The sequence below is a fragment of the Chiroxiphia lanceolata genome, chromosome 10 (assembly GCF_009829145.1).
Source record: "Chiroxiphia lanceolata isolate bChiLan1 chromosome 10, bChiLan1.pri, whole genome shotgun sequence".
Taxonomy (NCBI): domain Eukaryota; kingdom Metazoa; phylum Chordata; class Aves; order Passeriformes; family Pipridae; genus Chiroxiphia; species Chiroxiphia lanceolata.
This window is the reverse complement of record NC_045646.1, coordinates 24,688,127-24,709,616: the sequence shown is the minus strand read 5'-3', so window position 1 is coordinate 24,709,616 and position 21,490 is coordinate 24,688,127. Positions and strand designations below refer to the sequence as shown.

The 21,490-nt window shown below is 42.3% G+C and overlaps 1 long non-coding RNA gene across 2 annotated transcripts in view; it reads right to left on the bottom strand.

The window, feature by feature from the left end:
- Nucleotides 1-959: 959 nt before the first annotated feature.
- The window catches only part of LOC116791643, a 90,482-nt gene continuing 69,951 nt past the window's right edge, over nt 960-21,490 (bottom strand). Inside the window, exons 5-6 of one of the 2 annotated variants that reach the window (XR_004358806.1) lie at nt 11,594-11,694; nt 960-1,033 (exon numbers count right to left, since the gene is read on the bottom strand). This is a non-coding gene — a long non-coding RNA (uncharacterized LOC116791643). Of the gene's footprint in view, nt 1,034-11,593; nt 11,695-14,984; nt 15,216-21,490 lie in introns of those variants that run through there. The other variant, XR_004358805.1, reaches the window with a different exon arrangement.

Here is a 21,490-nt window from a genome sequence, read left to right as displayed (position 1 = left end):
GAACAACTGTGGAATAACGTGGATCAGACTTGACTGGGCTAAAACAACGACATGAAATTCAGTGTAATAAATGTTAAATTCACTGAGTGGGGGTTATAACCTCCCTGCCAGCTGAAAGCCAGATAAATTGACTTAAACCTTGGCTTAATCTGCCTATGAAAAGTCAGAGTGACAGAAAAATCCAGAGCTGGAGTTGTCGCCTTCCCTTAAATCTCATCTCCCAGAAAAACAAATACTGTTAAATACTTGGAAACTGCTGGAAATACTCCTTGGGTACACAGATCCTGCTAGAACTGGAGGGATCTAAACTGCATGTTGGACATCATGCAGTCTGCACTGCAGCAGCCAGGAAAATGGACATAGTTCCTTCCTATCCTTTACTGACAATTAGGGAAGTGAGAACCAACTCAGGGAGCTGAACGTGGCTGACTGGTTCAAGGTCATGCTCAGGCAAGTCATGGCAGGCCTAAAGAAATAGCTATTTGATGTTTGATTCACAACATACCATCTCCTTCTACTACTCATGTGAGTAAAGAGCTGCAGGATTAGCATCTGGAGAGAAAAAAACCAATAGAAATTGGCCTATCAGTTACCCCTCATTTTCCACATTACCTCTCTAAAGCACCAAAGGGCAATTCCCCTCCCCGTTTCACAGCTGCTGCTCTCATACAGTCAAGGTCTGTAGGACTGACCAGAGTCTGACCCTGAAATACTCTTCCTCATTTGCAGTCTCAGTTGAAAACAGGGGGTGAGAATCCAACTTTTGGTTTTAATTAGTTGGTTTCTCACTTTTTGGAGGTCATTTGTGTGTTCTCAAATTGAAATACTACGCATATCATTACCTCTGAGGGTGGCCTGGAATGAATTTTGCTGGTATGCTAGATCTAAGTCTTGCAAGAAGAGAGGAGAGCTCCACATGCAGCAGCACTTTCAGAGATGAGAATTTGCTGGGCAGAGCACACATATGCATTTGATGTGACCTTCCCATGAAAAACTGATGGGTTTTCCCTCCTTTTCATCACCTCTTTAATTGCTGCAAGAGAAGTGGAAGATTTCAGGACTGGAGCTATGGTTAAGTGTTTGTGTTAAATTGCATCGCCTTACTGCACTAGGAATTGACTGTGTGTGCTCCTTCCACTGCAGAAGGAAGCAGGTTTTCTTGGCATTTATTTGGGTGCAAGCCAGGCATAAGATGGAGTAACTTTCCTCTGGAACTTGCTATGAGCTGATTAAGTGCAAGTTTCTACAAATAGTTCTAGCACTAACGAACTTTAGAAGGAGAAACATTCCTGCATGAGGATTTCCAGTGGGTTGCAAATATGTCATTCAGGAGGAGCAGTCTGCTAACACACATTATCCCAGACTGCCTACTCCAGGGTGTCAGGCACCAGCACTCGTGCAGGCAGCCTAGATGGGATGCTGGCTTCCCCTTAAATCTTCCTCCTTCTGCATGGGAGGATGAGCACTTCCAAGCTTCAAGGCTGAAGACTCAGGCTGAGCTGTCTCAAAGCTTTGTACAAGCACATGACACTGCCCAGAATGCCCCACATGCTCCTGGGGCCAGTCCTCCCTGTCAGATGCTGAGGGGGGATAGGACATCCAGCCCTGTCCTTGGGTATGGGGCCAGATATTCCAAGGCTACTTCTCACCAGGTGTCTTTTTCTCCATATTTACCCTTTTCATTCTTCAAGCAAACATCCCTCATCAGTTGTTTTTATGCTGGTTTTGTATGTTTGTTACAGGGGGATGATGGATGGAATGAGCTTCCTGGCAGCCCAGAAATGGATGTTCCATCTCTGTGTCCCCACCGTGCTGCCACATGTGGATGTTTTGAGAATCGTGCCAGAGAGGAAATAAAGCCCAGGGGCATTTCAACAGAAATGTATTTGGGCAATCCTTACAGAAGACCAAGACGTAACAAGATTATTATATCGCTTTTATAGACAGAGTATTAATACCAGACACACTGGCAGAGTTATTAGCAGAGTTGCAAACTGCCAAATGAGCATGTGCTACAAGAAAAATTCCAACCTAAACCCCCACCCAACTATACTTCATGGAAATTTGTAACAGCTTGAAGGTACTCTGTAAAGTGTTCCCCTTTTCCAGTATCAGAAAATAGTTCCAAGGACACCTTTGTCAAAGATTTAGCCTTGATTTTCAAAGCCCTATTTTTTCCCTTTCCTAGGAAATTACCCAGAGTTAATACAGTAAATAAATATATACATAAATTGAGTTCAACAGCAGCCCTTAAATTCAGATGTCTATAATGTACAAAAAGGTTTAAACACCATTAGTCTCTGTTCCTGTATACTTGGATACACTGCTCCTCTGTGTTTTAGGCCCAGTTCAGGTGTGCCCCCCTCAGCCAAAACCTTGGCTCAGCCCTGCCCTTACATTTCCCCCTTGCTGTGGTCTCTGCCTCACAGCTCACTCATTTCATAAACAACACTCCCAAAGTTCTGTGATATACTGGATCTAAGTCAGGAAATGGAATAGGACAGAAAAGGGAATGGACCTGGCATACCCAGGGAGAATATTTTAACTAAAAATAATTATATTTAAACCACATTGGCAGCCAGAGATGTTGTAATTAAAATAAGGTTGATTTTGCTCATTAACAAACCTACTCTTTATTTTCATTGCAGGAAACCATCGATTCTGAACATTAATGCCTTTCAGCTACTGGCCTGGCTAGAAAGCAACATCCAGCCAACCCCCACAAGCACCAAGCACTTGGCTCAATGTTTTTCACTTCTGCTACCCTGCAGACACACAGAACCTGAAGACAGACAGGGCATTATCATAAGGAGCAGGACCTCCAAACCAAGTAAGTGTTGGATTCTGGGAATTTATTAGAAGCTGCAGCAGTACAATAGGTCATTACCTGCCTGAATACATTACACAGTGCTCCTGCAAACAGAAAATACCCAAGAAAAACAGCCAATAGTGTCAATAGTCTTTTAAGAGTAGAATTAGTCACAGAAGACAACAAATTTTCATTTTAAATCCTTGTCCAGATTCTATGCAGCTCAGACACACACACCTGCCTAGGCAGACAGAAAGAACAGGTTTGGTTATATAATTTCTGTGGTTGAGGTACCCACAACAAGTGGAAAATCGAAAAAAGAGAACCCAAAGTGAAATGTACAGGTGTTAGGTTGGTTTTTTGAAGCATTCAAAAATAAGCACCCAAAAAGATGTTATGCTCTAATTTCAGACAAAGTTGGGCAAATTCACAGCATCACTGAACAGCTACATCTTCTCCAGAAACAGCAGGAGGTTTGTTTCCCAAGCCTGTCTTTAGGATGTCATTTCAACAGTTAAACCACTGTGCTGCCTTCTATCAATTTCCCAAACAACCAGATCCAAGGAAGCTTATGTTCTGTTTGTGATGGGCTTTGAGAAACGTGTCACAGTGAAATCTGAGTGCTGTAGATAACTTCCAAGGGTACTAAAAGAGCCTCACAGCCAGCAGCTTCCCCCCAGGATGTAACTGCTGCTTCAGGCAGTGCCTTCTAATGCTCCTGTGTGTCACCTGAGACACCCCTGGGACCTCCTCACACCCACACCCCACCAACTGCCTGCCTTTGAACATCTGTGACCACAGCATTTCTCCCCTCTTCCTCACAGCCCCCCTGACTGCCCCTGGCAGACACTCTGGCCCTGCACAAGAGAGGGAGGCACCCACAGCTCTATGGACACCGAGCAGCCCCTGTCACCCACCCCCAACCCCCAGGAAGGGAAGTGCTAAAATGCTTGGAGACACTGGGCAGGCAGCTGGGAGAGTACAAATTCCCACCAGCCCTTCCCCTAGGACACACTCTGCCTCCCTGGCACGCAGAGGTGAACCACAGGCTGTGCAGGGGCCAGAGCTGCTCCTGGAAGACTTTGCATGCAAACACTCTCAGAATTGCCAGATCCAAAACTCTCTTCTTGCCTTAACCCGTGGCCAGCAGATCCACAGTGACAGAGCACAAGCCAGGCAGACCAAGGAAGCAGTTTTGCTGCAGCTCACACGTGGTGGGAGAGCAGTGTGACCAGGGCTCACCATCACCTCACTGCCTTCCTGGAACTGGCGTCATCCACCTCTCCCGTGCTGCCTTCCAGGCCTTGGGAGGCACTGGGCAGTACTAAACCCAGAAACTCTGAGTGGGATCAAAACAGCTTCAACATATCTGCCTAAGCCTACTGAACACCATTCCAACTCAGCTTCCTCGAGTTAGGATTGTGCCCTGTAAACAACTCTTCAACAGACAAAAAACAGTTTCTCCCAACAGTGTGTAGTGCCACAGATAACTAACATGAAAAATGTCCTGCAACGCAGGCACTGAATAACAAAATAATCATTTTTTCCACTCAGATGCTTTCTAATATTGCTCATGCGCTTTTTTTTTGTGAGATGTGGTGTTCATAATAAATAATTTCAAGACTTAATGTTCACTGGCTCCTTTGTCACCAGCAACTCTTGAATTGCCAAATGAAAAATATTTCTTTTTTTTGGTATTCTGTAAAAGGACTATATATTTGTCAACAATTTTATAACTCTTAGCAGTACGCCATGAATATCATCAGCATTGGATCCTCTCTCAAAGGCCTACTATATAAAAAAAAATAATTTAAGCTGCGAGTCTGATGATTCCCTTTTTCTCTTTATTACAGCAGCACCACTCGTGCTGTTATCATTACAAGTCTGGCAGAATTTTTATTAGAAACTGCTACTCCAGGGGTTTATAACTCGGTAGTAAAAATTCACTCTGGAATGAAACTTGTCATGCAAGGGAGCTCTTATTTAAGCCCAAATGTCAGAAAATTATATTTATACATTTTAAGTTATTTTAAAGCACTTTCAATTGTTCAGGCAATTTGATTACAACAGGTAATTTGAGCCCCAGCATTGCAAAAGGAACTTGCTGAACGTGACATTCAGAAATCATTTCCGAAAGCTTGTGGCCAGCATATGACTACCAGGCCAAAATCTCTGTATGTCCGTTTTTAAGGAGTGCCTTAACACAGACAATATATTATCAACAGTACTTAAATCTCTCACCAGGTTCAGTTGCTGTCTGCTCAGAGGTAAAGCCAATCCTTCATATCACTCCAGTTATATCAAAGACAACTATTTAACACAGTTTCACACTGCTCAGAATTCCAGAGCCTCTCAGGGCCTTCAGCACTCAGCTCCTATTGCATTGCAGTGCATGCTCCAGCAGAGGCCCAACTTTTTAGCTCCTCTGCAATCCCTAGCCTAAGGTACCTAAATAAATATTTTCAGAGTGCTACAGAAAGCAGAGGTAAATCTTCCATGACCTTGAATTGTTCCATGTTTTCTTTATTCTTCTTTAGAAAACAGGGAAAATAAAGCAAGCAGCTAATTGCAACACACAGAGTAAGTTATACTTCTTTGAGTGCTCAAGTGGTCATATTAAAACAATGTAAGTGCTTAAAGGAACAGCGATAAAATCCCACCACCAGAAGCATCTGCAAGACAGCAGGAGATGAGAGGGGAGCCGGGGCTCAGCGACTGGCAGCTGTGCTATGGATGCTGGGGAAGCCTGGAGATACATGAGCAAAGCACGTGTTCAGAAACTGAGGAGTGAAGATCTGAGAACGGGAAAGCTGGAAAATGGAGATGGGCCCCTTGTTAGGGAAAACTGAGGGGTGGACTGAAAGGGAGACTTCTTTCCATACTGGGATTTTGAAATGTGGTTGCTCTGTATAGCCAGCTTTTGGGCAGACAATGTTTTGCTGGACAGAATGGTCAGACAAGAGAGACAGGGGAACACTGAAATGCTCCTGCCAGGCAAAGGGGCACAGAACTTCCTCAAGAGGACTAGTTTAATAGCTCTGGAGTGCTATGGAGAAATTTTAATACTCAAACTGCAAACTACATTCTCTTCACTCTGAAGGCAGCAGGACACACCTGACAAACGCTTCACAGGGCTCCCATTTTGTGCAATAACATTTATTTGATGAGCTCACACTGCACACAAAGCTCTGTTTTACCCCAGTGTGCTCTGTGCAAGTGAATCACTCCAGTGGGACTGAGAGATTGCAAATTATGAAGCAACTACACTTAATACAAAATGTCAGTTCAGCCAAGGTGGGGTTCTGGAGGGTAAAGGGAGAGTTTGCCTCTTTAAAGATGCCTGATTTTGAAATGTGGCCAACGAAACTAAGTTCCAGAAATCCTCCAGGAAAGCTTTTTGGTCTTTTCAACAACATCAGTTAATAGTTGCACCACTTGTGAATTAATTCTCTTTATTGCTCATTAGACCAAAATCTGGCCATTTTAAGTGGAAGGGAGCTTTGAGCAAATGATCATTTTTAGAGGAATTCCTGATTTGCCTTTGACCAAGACTGTTCCTTATGCTGCTGTAACCTACAGTAACTGTTGTCTGACAGGAGCTTTTAACTGAAACTGCCCACATTACAGCTGTGATAAAAGCAGAGTGGAAGATGAAGAGCCTGGCTTTATAGGTTCATCCTTCACTCCCCCCTCTTTAGGTGAGATTTCTATTGTTCACTGTCCTTTGTAACACACTGAAATATTCAAAATCAAAGTTTTCATGCCAGCTCCCACAGAATCAGGCAAAATCTCTGTGAGTAGACAAGGTGGGTGAAGGAGCAGCTTTGCTGTCATAGAACAAAAATGGCTCAGGGACATAACACAGCCCCCAGAACACACAGGGTAAGAAGGCTGGAAGCAGCACTTACCCAAGGGAACACCGATAAAGTGAAACACACACTTTTAAAAATCAGGCCTAGCAAATAATTCAGGAGAAAGCAGCACTTCAATAGCTTGCAGTTGTGTTCTTATTTTAACACAAACTTAAACACGGACTTGAAGGGCAGCACCACCATCTGAGAGCTGAGAGAGTTCCTTTGATCCAAGCTGGCCACGTTCAGAGGAGGACTCCAGAGTAGCACTGGGATGGTCAGGAGTTGCATTTCTGGCTGAATTTGTAAGTCACTAAATGTAAGTTAGTTATTGGCAAACAGATGGACCTCCTGACATACAATTATTGTGGTACCTCTTTTACTGCCTACCAGTTCAGTGTTTCAGTAACTTCAAAAAGCCTGCTTATGGGTACTCATGAGCACCATTAAAGCCCTATTGTTTCATCTCAGATCCAGTTTAGTGGTCTTCCAGTTCCAGCATTTATGCCAAACAAGGCATAGATGTGATCTTCTCACTTTTGGAGCACTTTCTTTCAGCATCAGAGCTTAACAGAACCTCTTCTGAGAGGGTGGACAGTTTTCCCAAGGCTCCAGAACAGCATATAGAAAAGACCAAACAAAATAATCTAAACCACAGCTCTGTTCTTGAGTCACACTAAAACTTTAAAAGAATGAAACACATCACAAAGAAACCAAGTGCATATTTTAGCTTTAGGTATGTGCTCAAAACTCACTGGCATTGGTTTAATTGCTGGATTTAACAGGATTGACTTCAGTATGTACTTAAATACTTTACTGAACTGGGAATTTTACAGATCTCATTTACCATGAAAAGATTTTAGAAATGAGCCAGGTGTACAGTAGTTATGAGCTTCTGAAACTTTTATGTACTGATGGGGAATTTACAAAAAATGAGCTTCAGATTGCTACAAGCCTGAATTCCCTTTGACTTCCACTGGAAATTCAACTCTTAATGAACTCACATAACTCACCACTTTGACAATGATTTCCGTAATCCAGAGTTTGGCAAGTGAAAACATATTCTAGAGATCTTCTATGTCCCTACAGCTCTGCAAAGCTTATTAATCCATGGGTGGTATACTAACAGATGTTACGAAGAAGCACTGTCTTAAAACACTTAAAAAATACAAACGAATTTGTAGCAAATGCTACAGATTATGGACAAGTCTCAGACAAATGTGCAAACTCACAGTGTCCTCAGTAAAACAACTGTCTCCTCAAAATTATCCATACTAGGTGGTCTGCAGACAAATTGTCAAAACAAATCTATTTGTGTATGTTTTGGGAGATCTGCCTTTTAATCCATGAAGTAGCTCCGTGTTCTTACATTTAACATTTTCACTACGATAGTGATAGGAAAAAGTCAGCTAAAAAGAAATTCCAAGGGCAGAGCCATTAAATATCAGTGGTGTTGGCAACATTCTCCCAGACATTATATTCCTTCAGCCCTTCCTCACTCAGGATTAGTGTTTTGGAAGAACGTAAAATGTACATCAGGCTGCCAATGCAGAGTGATTCCAACAGGTACACGAAATGTTCTTGGGCTGGAATGGAGAGAAATCCCCCGGGGCTCAGCAGTCCTGAGTCAGACAAAACTCCCTTTCACATCACTGGGAAAACAGCCAGAGGGAAGGGTGACCACTGAAATCCACTCCTGGGGTAGTTCATGTCCCAGAGGAGCTTTTCCATCACTGCAGTGATTTCCCTGGGCTCTGGATCAGATCCTGACTGCAGTGAAAGCACTGCAGTTGTGCACACCCTGCAGCAGCTCTGCTCACACCAGGCAGAAAGGAAAAGCCAGACCTGACAACCAGCCCAAGCACCTGGCCAAGATCCCCTCTGCTCCAGCCACAGCTCTGTATTTCCTCCAGAGCTGCAGCCGCCCAGAAAACTCCACGTCCTTTACTCTGCCTACAGATTATTTCACTTTTGGAAAAATACCTCACCTTAATTTTTATATATTAAAACAAATTGTGTTATGTGTACTACATATGATTATATAAATTATAGACATATATTCTGTATTATTAGATATATTTTCTTGAACAATTTATACATTGTACATACTAAAATGATTAAACAAAATATCTTATCATACCTAATGTACACAGGTATTCAATGCCAAGCTACTTTTTCTGCAAAAAATACTAAAAACTGTCCTTTTACGTCACTGACCTATAAAAACACATTTTAAAAATATCAGCAGTCCAACTTTGTCTACTTATTGGTAGAGCTATGTTATCAAGTAGGTCATAAAGTAGTTTTATTTTTAGGTACATTTTTAAACACTCATAAGGGGCTCAGTAGATCCCCACCTATATAAATTGCTGATGCTTCCATGTGATGAATTAGAGACATTTTCCAAGTGCAGATGATAATTACAATTATTAGCATTTATAATAAAATGACTAAGCTGGAGATATTTTTGGAAGGGTAAAAGCTGTCACTGATCAGTTATATCACCCCTGATCACTCAAAATGTGTGCAGAATGGGAGCATCCAACATGTTGCAAAGACAGAGAATCATCTCTGTGTTTGTCCAACCTACAAACGAAGGTGCCAGAACACCTGCAGATGTGTTTTTCTGTTGTGACACGAAGTCACAGGCAGTGGCTCAAGGAGAACAATTCTGTGATAAAATGGAAGTTGGAAAATCTGAATTCACAAGCCCAACTCAGCTGAAGCACCAGCTTTTCCCTATGACCTTGTAATATCAATTATTTGGTAAAGCAGTAAATAATTACCTACTCAAGTTCTGCCTTGTCTGAAAGTGGATGGATGGAGTTTGATGGAATTGGGATTAGGATCTTTGACCAGACTGTTTGAAGGCAGTGATTTATTCCACACTGGTAGAGCACCCTGGGCAGCAGAACCTGCACCAAAAGGCAGTTTGAGTGGCTAAACACTGTATTTCTGGTATGAGAGGTTCAGGTTGTGACCCTCCTGCTCCTCTGCCTTTCATTTCAGCCAGTCCTTCCCCACCAGATATGGTGACAAAGGTAAGCAAAAGCCTGAAAGGAGCTGCAAGCAGAAAGCCCACAATTCTCACACAAAGTCAGTTCCTGCACCCAATACCTCATTTTAACTGCATTTCCTCTGATACTGGGACCTCCACATGCTATTGCCGACTGCTTCTCACAAAGTAACAGCTAGAAAAGACCACCAGGTATTTAGGATGCTCTTTCAGAATATGTGATGCCATAAACACTTGGAATGGGCCTTGGAAAGCCTCATATGAAGCACATCTTCCTGAAGCCAGGTGCACAGTCAGTCTTTGTATCCTCTTTCCCACATGCCTATTTGAGAGTGATGTCTTCTATTAACAGTGAGCACAGCAGTCAGCCATCCCCCCAGTCAGGTACAGGGGTATCCAAACACCCAGGCTTGGGATTTGGAGGGGAGGTACATCTTCTTTGTGCTATATATTTTCCAATTATTAAGTTTTCTTAACATCTCCCTCTTTTTAGAATACATGAAGGAGTGTCAAGGAAATGCACTGCTCCCACGGTTCATGGTAACGAGCGACGGAACATCAGGAGGCTGAAACCTCAAAATTTAAAACTATGGGAAGAAATACATCTGTTCTTATTTCTTGCTCCTATAAAAGATGAGGAAAATGAGAAGAATTTGGAGGCTGAGAACCAGAGTCATACGGTCTGTATCAAGATGCACATGGGTTCTCTCTTGCCTTTGTCTCTACAGCACACAAACAAATGGGATCGATCCCAGGATACACTGCTGCATATAAATAACTGCAGGATGACATTATTAGGCCAATTACTATGACCAGCTACAGACTAAAAGGAGATGACATTTTTCTTGTTATGTCTCTCAGCTCTCCAGTAATAATACTGGCTCACATCCAGCCTTTTTCAGTGCAGTTCCATCCACATGGGAGGTGCTGGGTGCTATCTGCTACCGCATCATTCTTCTCACAACAGCTCCTTGATCTTACCATTTCAACACACTCAGCTTTGCTCCTAAGCCTGCTCTTCCCTTCAAGTGTTTGAGTGCCTGTTCAGTCTCACTCTGCTGGGAGGGCTGGATAACTTGGGAGTTGAAATGAATCCAGCAGTTACACTGGGCCTCCCCAACTGAACTGCCATTTTCATTCCCATTGATCACCTTTATAATGAGAGATGACCACCAAGTTGTCCTTAGAGGTACTTTAAGGCACACAGGGAGATGGCCTGAGCTCTTACATTGAGTTACTCTGCACTGAGTTTCATTTGCAAATGTGATGGATTCATTTACATCCCTTGTGCTTTAGCTCACTTGGCCCCAGGAAATGTCAAAATCAAAGAGATAACAAAATATTACATAATATCAATACTTCCTTCCTTTCCTTTCCCCAAAGTTTATAATGATTTGAATGTAAACTCAGTTTTTGTTTCAAATGTAGTCCAATCTCATTAAATAGGAGTGTGGGATGGTACTAAAGATTCCTGAACCAATCTGGGAAATCCTTTACTGAACCAAAATTCACTGCTTGGTTTGCTCTGGGATCCCTGCCTTTGCTCTCCTGTTGCAATTGCTTCTATGTGTACATTTGATTTAGAGTTAGTTACTAAGAAAAATCCAATTACCTAAGTTACAAAATTGCATCCTGATTTGTACCGAAAAGCTGACCAGACTGAAAACACCAAGTTCCTGAAGATAATGCACTAAAATGAAAATATCTGAGGGAAATTCCAGAGTGTCAGGGAAGAGCTGCTAAATGATATGAATCTACAGTAAATGCTTGGAACAGGCAGAAGGAACCTTGGAGTCTATTACCCAACTTTGTTACACTACCAGCTGCTGGCTCTCCCTTTCAAAAACTGTCTGAAGGTGCTTCTGCAGAGTCTGCACTCCCCATCACAATGAACATTGGTAATGAACACAAACTCACGTGTTAATGAACACATCCCATCTCACCCTCTCATACTCCACAGTTGTACAATAACACCACTTTCCAGCAGCCTCCAAGGAATCCTTAACAGTGGAGCAAGCCTGCAGGATTAGAGGAAAAAGATTATTGAACTTTTAAGCCCTATTCTTTCCCCTCATCCAACTCCAAACACAACTGTTTATGCATAAATTTAATTTATTCCAGAAGTTCCAGTTTAATTTATTCCAGCATATTCTCGTGGGAACACTAATTGGAAACTGGCAATTCCAGCAAGCAACTCAGTTCTGGATCAGAGCTCTGTGTTTGTCTCACTCTACTCAACCATCAGGGTTCAACAGATGAGCTGATATCACCAGTGCTCCCTGGAACTGCCACCAGGGCAAGGACTGCAGGGTTTTCATCCCAGAAACCTGCACTTGTAGCCATCTGAAAGTTTCCAATAAATTCCTCTCCACTAAGCAAGCTTGGAGACTGCCAGAAAACTCCCCAAAGAAGTGAGAATTCCTTAGGGCAAGTTTTTATTCACAGAATATCTGACTTGAACCAGGAGGATTCTCCTCAAACTTTACCCTCTAATAGTTCTGCTTATCACAGAGGGAGCCTTTTGCAGTTTAAGCAGTGGAATTATAGAGAAGGAGGAATAGAGAAGCAGTTTGGAATCTGTGTATCCTTCAGATATTCATCATTTCAATATTCCACATCACAATTTTAAGTCATGCTTTAAATCTTGTTCTATCAGAAAACTCTCTATATTTTCCAAATTCACTCGTACTGTTAAAAGTAAGCATATATTTTAGGGTAAGAGAGGGGATTTGCACAGGTTTTTAAGTTTAATTATTCCAAAAGGCAAATTCGAAAACTCCAAGAAATTGCTTACTTTTTTCCATCACAAATATTTGGGTGCCCAAATAGGAATCCAGGGTCCATCTGTGATGAAGGCTGCATGTATTCAGCATTCTGATGGTGTCTCAGTATAACCCCACTACAGCAGACAATCTAACACCTGAACTTTCATGGCTCTTCACATATCAAAAATTTTAATCTAAGGCAATGCAGAAATGGAAGAATAAAATATTTAGCATATTCATACACACACACTTTACCTTTCTCTCTTAATCAACAGTAAAAACAGAGATCAGTACTCTGGGCAGGGCTACAGTAATTACTGAGTTATCAGCATTTACAAAGAGAGGATGAGGCCAAGGGGAAAGAACCCAAATAACAAGAAGGCAAATTGCAAAGCAGTGGCACTGCAGTGAGGGGCTCACATTGCACCAGGTGCTGAGCCAGCTCTAGATGAAGCCCATTAAACTGAACTACATCTTCCTAGGAAGGGTTGTGTTAAATATATTTGTGCTTTGGTAAACCTAAAATACAGTTTCATCAGGCTTAAAGTCCTTGGTCTGTCATCCCTGTGTGGTAATTGTGGCTCATGTGAACAGGCAGAAGTCTAATAACCAAACAGGCAAAATGGCAATAGCTTTAGACTGAAAAAATCAGGACAATCTGGTATATCAAAAATTCAGGGGAAGCCATCTCCATTACACCAGAGGTGTTCCACAGGCCAGACTCTCCACCCCACTACATCCGTGTCACCACATTTCTATTTGCAATATAAAATTAATGGCACTGCAACAGGGAACCCAGGATACCCTTGGGCTCCTCCCAGAGAAGAATTCTGCTCTGCTACCTTGTTTATTCCATGGTAAAGCTTTTGAAGTAATTTAAAATAACTTCAGATTTTCTTAACAGCACTGATTAAAAAGCTCCAGATTCTTACATATGCAGTCCTTTAGCTTCACTTTCAGAAAACCAGTGATTTAAAGCAGCACTTGCAAAACGTGCAGCCCAGTGCATGGGTTCCCACACCTACACTGCTGTGGGACAGGCACTCACAGAGCCTCTCCAGGTTCAGCCCTGCTCCTGTTCTTAATTCATGCAGTTTAATCTGAGGTCACTGCCATTTACGTCAAATAATTTTCTGAAGAATTTCCTGTACAACTTATTGACACTGACTGTTATGGGTTACGAGTGTACAGGAGATCCTTCACAGACACAGCATTAAAATCTCTCCTAATCCCCTCACAGCAAGCGTGCCAAGAGTACCCAAAATATTCCCATAGTCTCACCCTTAAAAAGAAAAAAAAATTCAAAAGACAAGGTCAAACGTGCTTAAGGGAATCTTCTACCAAAACATAACTGAGAAGGCACAAGGCCTTGTAAGTGCTGTTACCAGCCTCAGGATGAGACAGCAATCAAGTGCTCTGCCACCAGGAGCATCATTCCAAAAGGGCACCTGATGTTTATCTGAGAGGCACTGCAGAATATGCAGACAATTCTCTACAAGCAGGCACACAGTTGTTTCATGCCACAAATTAAAAGGAAAATCAAGACAAGAGTATTCAGAGAATTTGATCAACTGCACTGAAGGATTTAAATGGCCCCCCCCCCCCAGTCTTTTTAGCTGTTCTTAAGCCAAAAGCCTTAGTTTAAAATCAGCACATAAGAGCCCAGAAGCTCACTACAAGCAAATCCAAATGTGTCCTGGGCTGATCAAAAGCAGCATGGCCAGCAGGTCATGGGAAGTGATTCTCCTCTGCTCCACCTTCACGAAGTCCCACCTGGAGTACTGTAACTGTGAATCTATGGAATAAATTTGTGGACAACCAAGCTCCACTGGATGTGCTCCAGCCAAGCTGGACAATCAGCACCAGTCTCCTTCTTGCACTTCATGGACACCAGAAATGGGCTCAGATGCAAACCTGGCACAATCTGTGAGTTACTGCCCAGTAAAATAGAGGCTTCTGTAAAACGAAGCACAGAACTGTGACCCCACGGCAGTAATCCTTCAGGAGGTGCTCGTGGTGACATCAAGGGGCCTTAGGAAGAAAGCAACACCTAAGCAAGCAGTACACAGCCACTCTACCAGACCCAGTGATAGCCAGCTTTGTTCAAACAAATGTTCTCAAGGTATTGGAAATGCACCTATTTGCAGAAAAAATAGAGAAGGTCATAAAGAGTCAAATTCAACGAGACATTCCACCCAGGCCTAATCGTGAGTTGGCACTCGGGTTTCCACCAACACCCTGGTGTTACTGGAGCTCAGGCAGAAAAGCAGAGTTTTCAGCTCTACAGTTGGGGATTATTAGTGTTTTGGAGGAAAAACAAGACAACAGGATTTTGCTGGGAAAGCCACTGGTTTAGATCTCCTGACAAGAATTACATTTTGCATGTACAATGCATCTTAGTTCAGACGGTCTTGTCAAGAAAAAACTCAGCTTGTGTCCAGACAATCTGTAGGGTTACCAGAGTCCTCTGAAAGATAGATTTTTACTTGTGAAATAGTATGGAAAATAAGACACCAGTGAATGAGAACAGGAGAAGTCTGGAATTCCATTATGACACTTTTACAGTCATTCAAACTACAGCTGCAGTGATTAATATTTATGATCAGGTTATCTTTCCCCTCCAAAACAGTCTATTTCGTAATAATTCTTGAAGACAACATGCAGATGCCATATGGTCCCGTGAACATCTGCAGCCCAGAGCCATCTCTGTCAGGAGCACTGAACGTCAGTCTGAGATTGCCCAGGAGTTTCCATCTGATCTGCTGCCTCAGGGACTGGAAGAGCAATAACAATAAAGGGAACCGTGAGTGTTGTTTAATGTTTTCCAATGGATCGTGCACCTTAGAAACAGCAATTAATGATTTGGTTTATAATGCTTCAGGGAATTACTGTCCAACAAAATAATGTAAGTAATTTAAATTTGCAATAAAGTTTCAGTGTGCAGGAATTTCGTGGCAGCACACAGCACTGATTGGCCAGAGGAAAACAACACTGTTATTGCAGCCACATCCAGATAATCCACAGAAAAAGCCATATCAACCCTTAAGTGATTTGATCATACTCTCTTACTGTGCATGAGCCCTCAAAGGCATATTCAAAACCACATACACCTCACTAAAAGACCACAGGAGCAAAATCCTAGCACAGACTTAAATAACTCTTTTTTACTCCTTAAAGGCATTTCTGCAGTCCTCTCCTCCAAAATATACTCCCCAACACTTGCAATTATCATTATTATTTTATTTTTAAGAATGCCTGTATTACTTAGCCCACAGCACCATAAGAAATTAAAAATCAAACCCATAAAATAACCTATATAGGAAACAGCTGTGTTTGCCCAAACTTCCCATGGCCATTTCCTCTATGGGTAAGAATACCTGGGAGCTGCAAGTGAAAAATTCAGATTAGCACCTCTCTACAGTCCCAAATATCTGAACTTTTCCCTCCTAAAAACGCTTGCAAAGATAATGTTGTAAATCATGCCCTGCAAGTCAGTACATCCAAAGAGAAGAAATGAGTTTTGGAGGAAAAGACCTCTAAAACAGAGTTTCCCTACTAAAGCAGACTTGAGCTTTTCACCACCAAGGGGATGTTGTAAAGTTTAGCTGTACACGTGAAATGACTTATTTAAAATACCTATCCAAACACAAAACACAGACACTTGATCTCAGCATCTCAAACTGATGTTGTGTACCTTCATCTTTCACATTTCCACTCCACATTCACAGTGGTTTTTTTTTCCCAGTGTGTTTCTTCTGACCTGATCAGGAAAGTCCTTTAATGGAGTTGTTTAGAGACTGCAAAGCACAACTGGAAATATTTTCAAAGGAAACTCAATGTATTTGGTAATGTCTAAGTATTTTATTGAAATGTGTTTATGCAACCTTGGTCAAATTAATTTTAAATGTCAGGTAATTATTTTTTAATTGGAAAAAAAAATTTAAAAATTAATGAAAAGTTTAAAACTTCTGCAGAAAATTCTTAAGCACCTTGAATGGGCTGATATTTATCGACAACATCAGACGTGACATACTCAGACTTGCTTTCTTCCAATATATTCAACACTGATATCTTCAAGATATCTCTGAATAAAGTTACCCCAGTGTCTCTAAAAGCTGAGAAAAATGCGCTGATGGATTAAAAAATCCTAAATATTTCTCTCTCAAAAAGTAATCACGGTAAAGTTACTCTTCCCAGGATGCCTCACCTGCAGCAACAGAGCTTTCATCTGCCCCAGGTTTTTTCAGAAGAGTCCTCATCATCCTGCAATGTAAAGCCATTCCCATATTTCATGTGCTACTTCTCCCGTCTCCAGGAATTTCCTCCGAGTCAATTCATCACACCACACTATTTCAGTGGTATTTTTTAAGGCAGCTGCACTCACATACCAAAAGGCACCACGTACTCCTCTAGGTCTCCTCCTCCCCATGTCCACACGTGCACCACCACTGTCTCCCACAGCTGCGGGCAGGACGTGCCCCGTGACTGGGCACACCAGCCCCGTGCCATGGGCAGCATCCCACCACCTGCACCAGGCAGGGAAGGGAAAACACTCCTGGCAAAATGAAACTGTTCTGGCATTATCCTCGATGCCAAGCAGGACTTAAAGAGAATGACCCCTTCTACCACTGTCCGCCCCCTGGAGCAGGAATGCCTTCCACTGCCATATTTAATTACTAATCATGGGACTGGAGTGAAACCAAGCAAACAACTCGTTCCTCTAACTTCCCGCATTTCCGAAAAATCAGTATCAAGTTTAATGCATAAATTCAAACCTTGAACACGGAGTAAAATTCACTTTGCTCAAGTCCCTCATTCCAATGGCAGTCACCTGCATCCTCCTCCAGAACAGCAAAAGCTGAGCTACATTAACACACCTGAGCTGTGCATGTACCTGGGACCTTCCTCACTCAGCTCTCAGATTCCAGCTGCGATGGGCATCAAGGTATTCATTCACCTGATCCAACACATTTTATAGCTCAAGTCCTACCAGGAGAGCACAACCTACCCCAGCTTCATATGGAGTGAAAGGCAGTTTTCTAATCTCTGTAGGCAGGAAGACAACTCTGCCAACATTACCAGGATGGGGTTGTTGGTCTATTTTACACCACAGAAACTCAGTCATATGTGAGCAGGACATAACTATTACATAGAACAGGCACCCATGGACAGGATATCAAGAATATTTTAACCTTTAATGGCACAAGGATGTTCAGTCAATAAAAAACCTGTATGTCAGTAGAGTAGTGAGGGCAACCTTAATACCACAATGTGCCAAAGGACCATTTGCGGCCTAGTCCTTGTTACAAAACAAGGGGTGGGGCATAGGACTTGCTCCTCCTTGACTCTTGACAGAGAATCACTCATCACAAATTAGGAACTCTTAGGAGATCCCTATTTTAGTGCCCAGAGGAAGTGTCTATCCACGTTATCCCACACATTCACCATCTTCCTCTTGCACTGGCTTAGCAAACCAGAGTGCAGAATCTGCCATGAAAGCAACCAAGGGTTAAACTTTGCTGCCTCACGTGTATCTTGCTGTGCCTATAAATCTGATGTTACAGGAGATATGTTTCTGGAGACTTCCTGCAAACCACTGCAGAGAATCCTGTTTCTTCTTTGTATCAATTAATAATCATGAACAGCCATCAACAATTAAATAATATGGAGCTAATCAGGCATTACCATCATCAGATAGTACCAATTCCTATTTGTTTCAAAAGTCTATGCTTTATAAAGAATGTATATTTTTGTGCTTTATGTCTATAACCAATATGCACATGAATTATTAATGTGCTATAAAATGAGTATATTTTGGGGGAGGGGGGGGAAATGAACTACCTAAGGAATTTTCATATAAATGACTGCAATTTAACTTTCAAAAACATTTCATTTTTCAACACTCTGCTCACTTTAAATTGAAGTCTGTTCATTGGATTTGGCCAAGCATGTCACAAGAAACCTCGCACTTGTAAATGATTAACCCATGAAGACCCAGCAGGGATTAAACACAGAAGCAGCAGCCATGCAACACGAGGCAGATATCACTCATCCTCCGGAGGTTTTAACAGGTTTCTGCATGAGCAGCTCCAGAGAGCCGACGCCAATTCCTGTAATGCTTGGATGGTCTGTTTAGCAGGAGCACATCACTGCTCTTCCACACCACTGCTCTGAGCTGCACACCAGGAAAACCACCCAAGCACAGTGTGTGTGTGTGTGTGTGTGTGTGTGTGTGTCTGTCTGTCTGTCTGTCTGTCTGTCTGTCTGTCTGTGTGTGCTCTGCCCTCGTGCTGCCACCCTGGGAAGGGAGGGTGGCTCTACCGGGCTGATGAGTGCAATTCCCTCTGTCCTGTCACACTCAGCTCCCAGCACCAAATCCTTCACTGTGGATGTGAAGGGTTTGAGTATCCAAGGAACCCTTACATTCCTGAGATACTCTTGTAGGAGACATGGTCTTCTTCCAGTCCTCCTTATGTCCATCCAAATTCAGCAATCCTATGAATCTCAAAGAGAAGTCTAGTCTTTCTTCAGAAAAAGCCCCAAAACGCTGACATCATTAAAGACTACTGGATATGTAATAGGAAGACTTGTTAGACACTAGGCAAATTAATTTTCATCTTGCCTTGCTTCCTTCCACTGAAGGCTGGACTTGGTCTCTGATGCCCAAGTATCACAACCTGCTATCACAAAGCAAGCTCAGTAGGAAAAAATAAGGAAGGCCAAAATAAGTAATTGTGGATTTGTCTAGAGAAAAGTAATGAAAATGGATTAAAGTAACTGAAGCAAAATTCACATGTTAACTTGCAGGTGAATGCTCGAATACTAATTTGAAGTAAACCCAAATTAAAGTAAAATTCTGCGTGCAACAGCGGGAGCTGAGTTGTTCAACCTTGGAGGTTCTTCAAACAAATGGTTTGAGACAGAACATACAGCAATGCTCCAAACACCTCCACTTCACTCAGGATTTCCTGCAGATCCTTCTGTTCAGTTTCCACAGCAGACTTCCTCATATTCCTGAGGATGCCATTCCCAAGATCCAGAGATGTGACACACCTCTGGCCACAGCTGTGTCACATGGAAACGTCCTCTTTTAAGTCTTTAAAATAGTCCTCTGCTCAAGGAAACATGCAAAACTATGTAGGCAAGAACTTATTTCAAGCAGGTTCCTGCCACCAGAATGAGTATTCAACAGGTAGGAAGCCCTTCAGCTGCCACAAGGAAGCTGGGTGGGGAATTAAAAAAGGGAAAACTCATTTGGAAAGTCTAGTTGTTAGAAAATTCATTGAGTGTAATTTAGTGATTAAAAAAATTACTATATATAACCTACACTTCAAGTGATGATTCCGTAATAACAGTGACATAAAAGTTTTATAGGCAGCTTTAGCTGTCAGAGGAGTTCCTACATTATTAAATCAATGTTCAGCAGATAAAGTAACACTTCTATCTATAGAGAAAGCTTTGTCCAGTTTAATTTTTAAACTAGTTCAGCGAACAGCTCTTGCTGTATTTCTTTCCCAGCCTCTCACCTCCAACACGGAATTACTATGTACAAATGATCGTGCCCTCAACCCAAAATTATTGTTTCAAAAAGATAAAGCCTGTATCTGCATAAGCTTCTAAAGCATTACAGCTTCTGTTTCCCAAAAAGAATGTATCACAAAGTCAAGCCGTGAATTTGGAAGATTAAACAAAGTCAGAGAAACTGTGATTCTGTGATTTTAAAATATGCAAAACTAACAATCCTCACTCTGCTGATTTTTACACATTTTAACAAATCAAAGAACCATAAAATATGAGCTGCTTCTGCCTGAAGTTCACAACAGATACAAAACTTCACACCGACACGAGCTGTGGTTAATTCCTCATGAGAAAAAGGAACCTCCAACTCAGGCAGGAACGTGCCAGCCAGCACCCTGTTTGCCCAGAAAATTAGCTTCAGAGGTTGAAGAAAATACATTTTGTTCTTTTAAGTTCTCCTTTCTCCCCACATTCAAAGAAGCTTTCTCTTTTGCTATATGACCTTTATAGGCACCAGGGCAGGGACTGTTTTACTTGTATACACAGCATTCAGTACAACTGACCTGATTCAATCAAGACTGTAGTAAAAAATGCGATGCAAGTTATCACAGGTGAAATATGTCCATTTTTTTCCAGGGGAAAAAAAAAAGAAAGAAAGCTAGAGGACAATTCACTATTACAGTTCATCTTCTCAGGAAAGAAAAAGAGAAAAATCTGGCTTTGATGATTTTCCCTCCTGGGGCAACTGGGGACACCAGAGGAGTCCTATTGGCATTTCCCCACAAAAGACAGTGGTGGTCTAATTTACTGCTGCACAGCACAGGGGAGCACAGAGCCAAGGCTGTCTGTGCTCCCGGCACAGGGTGGTGATCACTCATCTGATCCTCAAAGGGTGACAAATCTGCAGATTTCCACTTGAAAAGGAAACAAACTGTTCGGAGGAGCAACTGCTAAGTGATAGGTATGGGAATACTTTGATTTCTGCAGGTGAGAAAAAGAGAAATCAAGCACTGTCAGAGTGAAATAGCCTTGTGGCTCACCAGCAAACCAAGGGCTGGGATATGTGTGACTGAGGTGTGCTGAAGGAATGTATAACACTATCTGCTGAGGAGAGGCAAATCCAGCCAAAAGGGATGTGTTGAAAGCATCTCAAACTCCCAGGGTCAGAGAGGAGCCAAACATCCATTTGCTTCCTGCTCTGTGTGTCAAGTTGAACAGTCCGTTTTGAATGCTTCGATACTTCTTTAGTCTGCTGTCTTATCAACAAAGCCTTCCCCTTTGAACTGTCACACATGACCTTCTCAAGGGAACCTGCACTTCTGACTGCATATTGGCTCTTCAGTTCTGCTAAGGAGCCCATGGGGATCTGCACTGCTTTCCTACTCTGAGTGATCCAAAACCCAAGGGCTCTTGCTGTTCACAGCATGGCTTTGGAGAGGGCCTCATGATGAGCCAGTGATGCACTTAATCAAGGTAGGTAACACTTCCTTACCATTACCATGGGAAGATAAAATGAGGTGCACAGTCAGCA